A 13,052-nucleotide genomic window follows, 5' to 3' on the forward strand; every position below is an offset into this window, starting at 1 on the left:
TTTGCTTGACCCCAGGGGGGGTGGCATCGCCACCCCCTATCGACGATCGATGTGATTGGCTGTTCAAATCTGAACCGCCAACCACATCGATCGCACTAATTTCGGCAAAAATAATGCCCGAATTAGTGCGATCCTGTGAGATCCAGCTATGAGATGCCGCAGCTGCTGCAGCATATCATAGGTGGACCTCAAACATGCCGCCCCCAGCCCCTGCAGCACTGATTGGAGCGATCGTGCTATGACGCGCAATCGCTCCAATCAGTGTGCAGTGGGGCGGTCTGATCTGCCGGTGGCCGCCCTCCCCAGGCCTGTACTGCTCTGGGGACCCTCCCCCAACATGGCTGCAGCGTGGAGTGGCTGGTACTTTTGGTACCACGCCACCGCTGCTGCCGCCGCAGACGCCGCCTCTGCTGTCACCGCGCCAGCTCCAAAGGTAAGTATTGTGCTCCGGCGATGGCCCCTGCGCGCTCCCGTGAAGGCCCCTGCGCGCTCCCGTGAAGGCCCCTGCCCGTGCCCCCCCAGATCTGCCCCCCTACGCCCCGATCTGCCCCCCTACGCCCCGATCTGCCCCCCGGCATCCCGATCTGCTCCCCACGCGATCTGCCTGCCTCCTCTGTCATCTGCTTCCAAGGTTCCTTCCTTCTGCCTTTGCTTCTCCGCCCCCTCTGCTCTCCCTCTAACCCCCCCCCATCTGCCCCCCCCTCTCCCCATCCCCCCCCCCTGCCCCCCCCGACGTCCTCTTACCTGCCTTCACGGGTCGTCCGAGGTCTTCACTGGCCCGATCACATCTGCCTCCATCTGGGTCCTTCTGCTGATCTGTCCAACGTCCTGCCTGCTGCTGGTGTAAAGCTGTCTATCTCACTGCCTTCTTGTTCCTCTGCAACTCTTCTGGTCAGTGATCCTCTTGGTACTGTGAGTATAACTTTTTTTTTTTTTTTTTATTGTATCTTGTCCATTTTTACACTTCATCTGTCCGTGCGTCCCGCCAAGCGCTGATCAGGGATGCAGATAACGGATCTGCATCCGTGGTCAGTTTTTGGCATGACTTTTTTCCGTATTCGCGACGCTTTTTGTATCGCGTCCGTCCGTGCGTCCCGCCGAGCGCTGATCAGGGATGCAGATAACGGATCGGCATCCCTGCTCAATTTTTGGCGTGACTTTTTTCCGTATTCGCGACAATTTTTGTATGGCATCCGTCCGTGCGTCCCGCCGAGCGCTGATCAGGGATGCAGATAACGGATCGGCATCCCTGCTCAATTTTTGGCGTGACTTTTTTCCGTATTCCCGACGCTTTTTGTATCGCATCCGTCCGTGCGTCCCGCCGAGTGCTGATCAGGGATGCAGATAACGGATCGGCATCCCTGCTCAATTTTTGGCGTGACTTTTTCCGTATTCGCGACAATTTTTGTATGGCATCCGTCCGTGCGTCCCGCCGAGCGCTGATCAGGGATGCAGATAACGGATCGGCATCCCTGCTCAATTTTTGGCGTGACTTTTTTCCGTATTCCCGACGCTTTTTGTATCGCGTCCGACCGTGCGTCCCGCCGAGCGCTGATCAGGGATGCAGATAACGGATCGGCATCCCTGCTCAATTTTTGGCGTGACTTTTTTCCGTATTCCCGACGCTTTTTGTATCGCATCCGTCCGTGCGTCCCGCCGAGCGCTGATCAGGGATGCAGATAACGGATCGGCATCCCTGCTCAATTTTTGGCGTGACTTTTTTCCGTATTCGCGACAATTTTTGTATGGCATCCGTCTGTGCGTCCCGCCGAGCGCTGATCAGGGATGCACATAACATATCTGCATCCATGGTCAATTTTTGGCGTGACTTTTTTTTTTATGTATCCCCGACGCTTTTTTTATCGCATCCGACCGTGCGTCCTGCAGCGACCGATCAGTGCACTGCGTCTGTGCGTTTGAAAAGTCAAATGGCGCTCCTTCTCTTCTGAGCCCCGCCATGCGCCCAAACAATTACTTTCCACCACATATGAGGTATCTGCGTACTCAGGAGAAAATGCACAATACGTTTTATGGTGCATTGTTTCCTGATAGCCTTGTGAAAAAAAAAGCTACCTAGTTGAAGCAACCGTTTTGTGGTAAAAAAAATTTTTTTCTTTTCACGGCTCAACGCTATAAACTTCTGTGAAGCCCCCAGGTGTTCAAAGTGCTCACCAAACATCTAGAAAAATTATTTGAGGGCTCTAGTTTCCAAAATGGTGTCACTTGTGGGGGAGCTCCACTGTTTAGGCACCATAGGGGGTCTCCAAACGTGACATGGCGTCCGCTAATGATTCCAACCAATTTTGCTGTCAAATGGCGCTCCTTCTCTTCTGAGCCCCGCCATGCGCCCAAACAATTACTTTCCACCACATATGATGTATCTGCGTACTCAGGAGAAAATGCACAATACATTTTATGGTGCATTTTTTCCTGTTACCCTTGTGAAAAAAAAAGCTACCTAATTGAAGCAACCGTTTTGTGGTAAAAAATTTTTTTTTTCTTTTCACGGCTCAACGCTATAAACTTCTGTGAAGCCCCCAGGTGTTCAAAGTGCTCACCAAACATCTAGAAAAATTATTTGAGGGCTCTAGTTTCCAAAATGGGGTCACTTGTGGGGGAGCTCCATTGTTTAGGCACCTCAGGGGGTCTTCAAACCTGACATGGCGTCCGCTAATGAGTGCAGCTAATTTTGCATTTAAATGGCGCTCCTTGCCTTCCGAGCACTGCCGTGTGTCCAAACATTTGATTTCCACCACATATGAGGTATCTGCGTACTCAGGAGAAAATGGACAATACATTTTATGTTGCATTTTTTCCCAATACCCTTGTGAAAAAAAAAGCTACCTAGTTGAAGCAACAGTTTTGTGGTAAAAAAAAATTTTTTTCTTTTCACGGCTCAACGTTATAAACTTCTGTGAAGCCCCCAGGTGTTCAAAGTGCTCATCAAACATCTAGAAAAAATATTTGAGGGCTCTAGTTTCCAAAATGGGGTCACTTGTGGGGGAGCTCCATTGTTTAGGCACCTCAGGGGGTCTTCAAACCCGACATGGCGTCCGCTAATTAGTGCAGCTAATTTTGCGTTCAAAAATTCAAATGGCGCTCCTTGCATTCCAAGCACTGCCGTGTGTCCAAACATTTGATTTCCACCACATATGAGGTATCTGCGTACTCAGGAGAAAATGGACAATATATTTTATGTTGCATTTTTTCCCAATACCCTTGTGAAAAAAAAAGCTACCTAGTTGAAGCAACAGTTTTGTGGTAAAAAAAAATTTTTTTCTTTTCACGGCTCAACGTTATAAACTTCTGTGAAGCCCCCAGGTGTTCAAAGTGCTCATCAAACATCTAGAAAAAATATTTGAGGGCTCTAGTTTCCAAAATGGGGTCACTTGTGGGGGAGCTCCATTGTTTAGGCACCTCAGGGGGTCTTCAAACCCGACATGGCGTCCGCTAATGAGTGCAGCTAATTTTGCGTTCAAAAATTCAAATGGCGCTCCTTCCCTTCCGAGCTCCGCTGTGCACCCAAACAATTGATTTTTACCACATATGGGGTATCGGCGTACTCAGGAGAAAATGCACAATAAATTGTAGGGTGCACTTTCTCTTTTCTCCCTTGTGAAAATGAAAATTTTATGGCTAAAGTAACATTTTTGTGTTAAAAAGTAAAATTTTCATTTTTTCCTTCCACATTGCTTTGGTTCCTGTGAAGCACCTAAAGGGTTAATAAACTTTTTGGATGTGGTTTTGAGCAGAGTGAGGGGTGCAGTTTTTAGAATGGGGTCACTTTTGGGTATTTTCTGTCACCTCGGTCTCTCAAAGTCACCTCAAATGTGATGTGGTCCCTAAAAAAAATTATTTTCTAAATTTTGTTGGAAAAATGAGAAATTGCTGATGAACTTTGACCCCTTCTAACTTCCTAACGAAAAAAAAATTTGTTTCGAAAATTGCGCTGATGTAAAGTAGACAAGTGGGAAATGTTATTTAGTAACTATTTTGTGTGACATATTTCTCAGATTTATGGGCATAAATTTTCAAAGTTTGAAAATTGCGAAATTTTCAAAATTTTCGCCAAATTTCCTAAATTTTCACAAATAAACGCAAAAAATATCGGCCTAAATTTACCACTGACATGAAGTACAATATGTCACGAAAAAACAATCTCAGAATCGCCAGGATCCGTTGAAGCGTTCCAGAGTTATAACCTGTCAAAGTGACACTGGTCAGAATTGCAAAAAATGGCCCGGTCATTAGGGTGTTTTAGTGGCCGGGGGTGAAGGGGTTAATATGGTAATAAAGTTTGTTAAAAGGTTGCAGTGCAGCCAATCAACAAGCTCTTTGCCATGGAGAAGATGCCTGTATGCTTCTTTCTGTGAACAAAATGAAAAAAATAAATAAATTAAAAAATGACTTGGGGTGCCCCCTTTTTGTTTTTTTAACCAGCACAGGTAAAGGATATAGCTGCAGGCTGGTATTGTCAGACTGGGGAGGCCCATGGTTATTTGGCCCTTCCCAGTGTATACACATCAGCTTGCAGTAGCCCCAGAATTGCGTATCTATTAGATGCATCAATTCTTGTGCTTTCCTCTGCTCTTCCTAATTGCCCTGGTGTGGTGGCAAATGAAGTAATACTTTTGTGGTTAATCTCAGCTGTGTAATGTCAGCTGCCATTAATGCCAAGGCTTAAGGCCTCGCTACACGATTTATCTGATGATCTCAGTAGCGATGTGACACTCCCAGATCGTAGTTACGATTTGCCGAGATCGCACATAGGTTGTTTATTAGCGGTCACACGTAACGATCTCACAAGCAACTAAAAATCGTTCAGCGATATATTGTTTGACCAATGCGGTCATGTGGATATTGTTCGTTGCTTGCACGGTGTCAAATGTACCAATATGTCTGCTGCGTTCCAAACGATGAACAATATTTTGAAAGTGAACGATGTGTCAACGATCAACGATTTTTAACCTATTTGCGATCGTTCGGAGTCACACGTAAGTGTAACACGCAACGACGCCGCTAACGATGCCGGATGTGCATCACGGAATCTGTGACCTCGACGACATATCGTCAGATAAATCATAGCATGTAATGCCGCCTTTAGTAATGGAGAGATGTCTATCAGACACGCACATTATTTACTCATTAAGTGAAAAGAAAAAAAACAACTATTTTTATATGTATTTGAATAAACATTGCCCAACACTATCACTCATTCACCAATTTACTATAAAAAATGTTCCCCCAAAGTACCTTTGTAGTCCCTAATCCATGAATGCAACATCGGCTACTATTAATAGCAGTAAAGTACAGCTATTCACAGGCACTGGGTAGAGACTACAACACTCATCAGTGTTGACAGGTCTTGCTAAGCACAGCATTGTGCCAGCGGCTCAGAGCTGGCACACTACCTGGGGTTTGTGTATAGCGTTGTTGGCGACTCATTGATGAAGCTCTTGTGAAACGCGCGTCAGGCGTGGGGGACACAGCTCTAAGGTTTATTATAAACATCCAGTTGCATCCTTGGTTATGTACTTCAGCTTTTGCATATATATATCTTAAATATCACAGTGCCCGCTGTATATCTTTTGGAGCAATCTACTTTTCATCTATAGCCTGGGATGTTTATTTGACCCACATCACTCTGTATAACATTTATCTCTGGGTGGACTGGTGTTTTCATGCTGCTGCAGCAGTGCTTTCATTTCAGCTACTGTCTGTATCACCATTTTTTGTGCAGCTGTATTTAATGGTGTCCTATTTTAGCTGTGTTTCCTCTTCTGGAGAATTTGTCCCTGTGGTTTTAATTGTCCTAATTTTTTATGCAATAATAAAGTATATGTTTTTATAATTAATTGTTGTTGGCCTTTTACCTGGAGTTACCTACTGTATACCCTCAGATTTTTGCTGTTAGTAGGTAAAAATAGAAGTAATTGTATTGAACATATTATACCATTTCTTTACATTACAATGTTATGTTGGATGAATGTAAACAAAGCCCTATGCATTCTGTGATAGGTGATTGCGAACTTTCCTATATTAAAGTTGAACAGGAAAATTGTGTCATATTAAATGCAATTTTACATTAACTTGTCTTGTGTTAATCGTTTTAAAAACTGGACAGATCATTTGGCAAAGCTCCTTTCTGATGCCAATGCTCTCATCTGAAAATAAAGAAAGTAGAAATAGCAGTAAAATGATTTTATCTTATCATTTCCTTTGTCCTTTTTGTATTTATTTGGACTGTTTTCCAATTGGATTCATCAGCACTTTAAGATCTCTTTCACACGTCAGTATTTCTGGTACGTATGTGCTAGTTTTTATACGTAAAAGGCCCGTTTCACACGTCAGTGAAAAACACAGACGTTTTTCACTGACGTGTAAAACACGCACATGTCCCTGCGTGTGCCGAAAATCACGGCACACGTGGGTTGTCTAAGTACAATCCGGGCTCCGTTCTCCGTGGCCCGTGATTGCACTTAGAGATTCACTCACCTGCGCCCGCTCCCGCTGTCCATGGTGCTGATCGCTCCCGCGACGCAGCATCCGGCCGGCGGTGACCCCTGCAGCAGCTGCTTCCGGGTCGGTTGTGTCACGCATAATGAATATGCGCGACAGTAATCAGCTGGCACAGAAGGAGCAGGGAGAACGGGCTGCAGAGGACATCGCTGGACGCCGGGTGAGTTAAAATGTTTATTATTTTAAATGCATGTTTTTTTTGTTTTTCTGGCACGTGTTTCACGGACCACACCACTGCGTGGTCCGTGGAACATCAGTGATGCCAGAAAAAAATGGACATGTCTCCGTGCAGCAATCACGCACACGCGGGTACGCCGCACGGAGACACGTGCAGTGAAAAATCACTGACGTGTGAGCAGACCCATTCATTATAATGGGTCTGCGTATGTCAGTGATTCTGGTACGTTTAAAAAAAAGCACAAACGTACCAGAATCACTGGAACGGAGCCCGGATTGCACTTAGACAACCCACGTGTGCCGTGATTCACGGCACACGGAGGGACATGTGCGTGTTTTACACGCCAGTGAAAAACGTCAGTGTTTTTCACTGACGTGTGAAACGGGCCTAAGGGAGGCGTTACACATTGCGACATCGCTAGCAATTGCTAGCGATGACCAGCGCGATAGCACCCGCCCCCGTCGCACATGAACATTATCGCTACGATAGCTTAACAGGCACATGCCTGCTCGACGACGTCGCTGTGACCGCCGAACAATCTCTCCTTCAACGGGGAGGTGCGTTCGGCATCACAGCGACGTCACTGCAATGTCACTAATCGGCCGGCCAATAGAAGCGGAGGGGAAGATATGAGCAGGACATAACATCCTGCCCACCTTCTCCCTTCTGCATTGCCGTCGGGACACAGGTAAGGAGATGTTTGTCGCTCCTGCGGGTTTACACACAGCGATGTGTGGAGCTGCAGGAACGACAAACAACATCGTGCCTGCAGTGGAACTGACATTATGGAATTGAGCGACGTTACACAGATCAGCGATATTGTACGATTCTGTGCTCATTCATTGTCGCACCTAGGATTTACACATTGCGATGTCGCTACCGGCGCTGGATGTGCTTCACTAACGACGTGACCCCGACGATATATCGGTAGCGATGTCGCAACGTGTAAAGCCCCCCTTAGAATCACTGACATAAGCAGACCCATTAAAATCAATGGTTCTGTGCACACGTCAGTGATTTTTCAGTGACTGTGTCTCCGTGCGGCGTACGCGTGTGTCCGTGATTTTTGCACGGAGTCAAGTCTGTTTTTTTCTGGCATCACTGATGTCTCACGAACCACACTCTGGTGTGTTCTGTGAAACACGTACCAGAAAAACACGTACATGGAATATAAAAAGCTTTTTATACTCACTTTCTCCAGCGACGCTGTGTTCAGCCGCTGCGCTCTGCTGCTTCCAGGCCGGATCATTATTCTCATGCATATGTATTTATGCACAGCACAGTCAACCTGGAAGTAGCTGCAGCGGGGGTCAGCGGCGGCCGGATACACAGCAGAGCCGAAGAGTTCAGCACTAGTGATGAGCGAGTACTAAAAAGCTCGGGTGCTCGAAGCTCGGGCCGAGCATCCCAAGATACTCGTGTACTCGGGCCGAGCAACGAGCCCAATGTTATCCTATGGGAGACCCGAGTATTTTTGTGAAATGACCCCCCGGCAGCATGGAGAAACCCTAAAAATGTCACAAAAGTCTCAGAAGAGTGCTCAAATGACATGGCAACAGCATGGGGAAGACCCCTTGAAGCATTTATCACTGAAAAGTCACAGCTGTGAACAATTTTGTCCGCGTTTTACGCCATTTTTACGGACTCACCAGAAAACCTTCCAAAATGACCCCAAAATGATTTTTCATGGCGGAAATGTTAAGGGCACATACCCAATAGTGAGATAGAGCTGGTGTATGTTACTTTTTGAGATTAATACATGAAAGATTTTACGTGAAAACATTGTGTGGCACTCCGATGTCCCTGAGAAGAGACGTACATGAAGGCCTCTTGAGTCTAATGTGCCCATTTTGAGGAAGTGAGTCTTTGTAGTATTTTCCTTTGCCAGGGCAGTCCAAAATTGTGAGGTTCACCAATGCCCCTGCATACAGACGTGCATGAGGGCCTGTAAACCTGAAGTGCCCATTGGAAGGAAGTGGGTCTATTGTAGTATAGCCCTTAGGCAGGGCAGCCAAAAATTGGGAGGCTCCACGTTGTCCCTGGGTAGAGACGTGCATGAGGGCCTTTAAACCTGAAGTGCCCATTGTAAGGAAGTGGGTCTATTTCAGTATAGCCCTTTGCCAGGGCAGCCAAAAATTGGGAGGCTCCACATTGTCCCTGGGTAGAGACGTGCATGAGGGCCTCAAAACATTAAGTGTCCATTTTAAGGAAGTGGGTGTATTATAGTATAGCCCTTAGGCAGGGCAGCCAAAAATTGGGAGGCTCCACGTTGTCCCTGGGTAGAGACGTGCATGAGGGCCTCAAAACATTAAGTGTCCATTTTAAGGAAGTGGGTGTATTATAGTATAGCCCTTAGGCAGGGCAGCCAAAAATTGGGAGGCTCCACGTTGTCCCTGGGTAGAGACGTGCATGAGGGCCTCAAAACATTAAGTGTCCATTTTAAGGAAGTGGGTGTATTATAGTATAGCCCTTAGGCAGGGCAGCCAAAAATTGGGAGGCTCCACGTTGTCCCTGGGTAGAGACGTGCATGAGGGCCTCAAAACATTAAGTGTCCATTTTAAGGAAGTGGGTGTATTATAGTATAGCCCTTAGGCAGGGCAGCCAAAAATTGGGAGGCTCCACGTTGTCCCTGGGTAGAGACGTGCATGAGGGCCTCAAAACATTAAGTGTCCATTTTAAGGAAGTGGGTGTATTATAGTATAGCCCTTAGGCAGGGCAGCCAAAAATTGGGAGGCTCCACGTTGTCCCTGGGTAGAGACGTGCATGAGGGCCTCAAAACATTAAGTGTCCATTTTAAGGAAGTGGGTGTATTATAGTATAGCCCTTAGGCAGGGCAGCCAAAAATTGGGAGGCTCCACGTTGTCCCTGGGTAGAGACGTGCATGAGGGCCTCAAAACATTAAGTGTCCATTTTAAGGAAGTGGGTGTATTATAGTATAGCCCTTAGGCAGGGCAGCCAAAAATTGGGAGGCTCCACGTTGTCCCTGGGTAGAGACGTGCATGAGGGCCTCAAAACATTGTTCCCATTGCAAAGGAGCGGGTCTCCTGTCGTTGTAATGTCCATTCTGCAAAGAATGGGCGAAAAAATTTACCACTGGGGGTATACCTGAAACAAAGGCCTAAGTATTGCAATTTGTAACGGTCATCATCATGGTGGCGCATGAGGAGAAGGAGGAGGAGTCCAGCGATTATCCAAAGTCCAGAAGTGTGTACCCATGGGTGAGTGGAGGTACATGGCAAACTTTAAATTCCGCTCTCATTTGCTGGTGGTGTGGTGAAGTCTGGCCCAATCCAACCCTTGTTCATCTTGATCAGAGTCAGCCTGTCAGCATTTTCAGTTGACAGGCGGGTGCGTTTATCTGTAATGATTCCACCTGCGGCACTAAAAACACGCTCTGACAAAACGCTAGCAGCAGGGCAGGCCAGGACTTCCAAGGCGTAGAGAGCCAATTCATGCCACGTGTCCAGCTTGGATACCCAATAATTATAAGGCACAGAGGAATGTCGGAGTACTGTTGTTCGATCTGCAAGGTACTCCTTCAGCATCTGGGCAAACTTAGGATTTCTTGTGGCACTACCCCGCACCTCAGGGGCTGTGGTACGTGAGGGGCTGAGAAAACTGTCCCACATCTTAAAGACTGTTCCCCTACCTCTGGCGGATTGGACTTGTGCCTCTCTCGGCTGTACGCCTCGGTTGTCCACTGATTCATGACCTATGCCGCTAGCGTTTTGTGAGGGGAATGCTTTGCCTACTTCCGTGAGTATGGCCTTCCGAAACTGCTGCATTTTGGTTGACCTCTCCTCCACGGGAATAAGAGACAAAAAGTTCTCCTTGTAGCGTGGGTCTAACAGTGTTACCAACCAGTAATGATTGTCGGCCAAGATGTTCTTAACGCGAGGGTCACGAGACAGGCAGCTTACCATAAAGTCAGCCATGTGCGCCAGACTCTTAACAGCCAGGACTTCAGTAGCCTGACCAACAAGATGACTGAACATGCTGTCCTCCTCCTCCTCCTCCTCCTCCTCATCTACCCTGTCCTCTGGCCAGCCACGCTGAACCGAGGATATGACTGGTGTGCATGTCATATCCTCAATTTGGCCGGAGAGTTGCTCCATGTCTTCATCCTCCTCCTCGTCATAGTCCTCCACTGCACGTTGTGATGAGACGAGGCTGGGCTGTGTGTTATCACCCACACCCACTACTGTTTCTTGCTGCAACTCATCGCGCTCCGCCTGCAATGCATCATGTTTGTTTTTCAGCAGAGACCGTTTTAGAAGGCAGAGTAGCGGTATGGTGACGCTAATAATGGCGTCATCACCACTCACCATCTTGGTGGAGTCCTCAAAGTTTTGGAGGATGGTACATAGGTCTGACATCCATCTCCACTCCTCAGGTGTTATGTGTGGAGTTTGACCCATTTCCCGACGGCTTAGGTGATGCAGGTACTCAACAACTGCCCTCTTCTGCTCACATATCCTGACCAACATGTGCAGAGTTGAATTCCAACGCGTGGGGACATCACACACCAGTCTGTGAGCCGGAAGATGCAAACGGCGCTGAAAGCCGGCAAGGCCGGCTGAAGCAGTAGGTGACTTTCGAAAATGTGCAGACAGGCGGCGAACTTTTACCAGCAGATCAGACAGCTCTGGGTATGACTTTATAAACCGCTGAACCACGAGGTTGAGCACATGGGCCACGCATGGAACATGTGTCAGCTGGCCTCGCCTCAAAGCCGCCACCAGGTTCCGGCCATTGTCACACACGACCTTTCTTGGCTTTAGGTTCAGAGGTGTGAGCCAGTGATCTGCCTGCTGTTTCAGAGCTGTCCACAGCTCTTCTGCATTGTGGGGTTTGTCACCTATGCAGATTAGCTTCAGCACAGCCTGTTGCCGCTTCGCCGAGGCAGTGCTGCAGTGCTTCCAGCTTGTGACTGGTGTGGAGGGCACAGTGGATGAGGATGCGCAGGAGGAGGAGGAGGCTGAAGAGCATGACATTCCGGAGCTGTAGAGTGTGGGTGAAACACTGACTGAGGTAGGGCCTGCAAACCTTGGTGTGGGAAGGACGTGTTCCGTCCCTCGCTCAGACTGGGTCCCAGCTTCCACAATATTAACCCAGTGTGCCGTCAACGAGATGTAGCGGCCTTGCCCACAAGCACTTGTCCACGTGTCTGTGGTTAGGTGGACCTTGGGTGAAACAGCGTTGTTCAGGGCACGTGTGATGTTTTGTGACACGTGGTTATGCAACGCGGGGACGGCACACCGGGAGAAATAGTGGCGGCTGGGGACCGAGTAACGTGGGACAGCTGCCGCCATCAGGTCACGGAATGCTTCAGTCTCCACCAGCCTAAAAGGCAACATTTCCAGCGCAAGCAGTCGCGAAATGTTAGCATTTAGAACTGTGGCATGTGGGGTGTTGGCAGTGTATTTGCGCCTGCGTTCAAAGGTTTGCTGAATGGATAACTGAACGCTGCGCTGGGACAAGGACGTGCTTGATGATGGTGTTCTTTCTGCGTAGGCAACTGCAGGTGCAGGAGTGGAGGAGGCTTGTTCGCAGGCAGCATGGACAGAGGATTGGCTCGCATGCACAACCAGCGAAGACGTAGCAGTGACATCAGCAAGCACTGCTCCTCGACTCTGTTGTACTTCCCACAAAGTCGGGTGCTTGGCTGACATGTGCCTGATCATGCTGGTGGTGGTCAGGCTGCTAGTTTTGGTACCCCTGCTGATGCTGGCACGGCAGGTGTTGCAAATGGCCTTTTTTGAATCATCTGGATCCAACTTAAAAAACTGCCAGACTCGGGAAGACCTAACATTTGTACAGGCACCTTGTGTCGTCGTGTTGTTCCGGGGAACGGTTGCCTGATTTCTGCCTGGGGCCACCACCCTGCTTCTTACTGCCTGTTGTGATGCTACGCCTCCCTCCCCCTGTGCACTGCTGTCCTCGCTCTGCATATCCTCCTGCCAGGTTGGGTTAGTTACTGGATCATCCACCACGTCGTCTTCCTCTTCCGCACCCTGCTCCTCCTCCTGACTTGCTGACAATTGTGTCTCATCATCGTCCACCACTTGTTGAGACACGTTGCCAACTTCGTGAGAACGTGGCTGCTCAAATATTTGGCCATCTGTACAGACGATCTCCTCATGACCCACTTCAATATGAGCTGGCGAGAGGCCAGAATGTGTGAATGGAAACGTGAACAGCTCTTCCGAGTGTCCAAGTGTGGGATCATTAATGTCCGAGGAGGACGTGTACTCAGCCTGGTGGTAGGAAGGAGGATCAGGTTCAGAAATGTGCGGTGCAGTATCACGGCTACTGACACTTGACCGTGTGGAAGACAGAGTGTTTGTGGTGGTGC

This window comes from Anomaloglossus baeobatrachus, chromosome 1, assembly GCF_048569485.1.
Source record: "Anomaloglossus baeobatrachus isolate aAnoBae1 chromosome 1, aAnoBae1.hap1, whole genome shotgun sequence".
Classification (NCBI taxonomy): Eukaryota; Metazoa; Chordata; class Amphibia; order Anura; family Aromobatidae; genus Anomaloglossus; species Anomaloglossus baeobatrachus.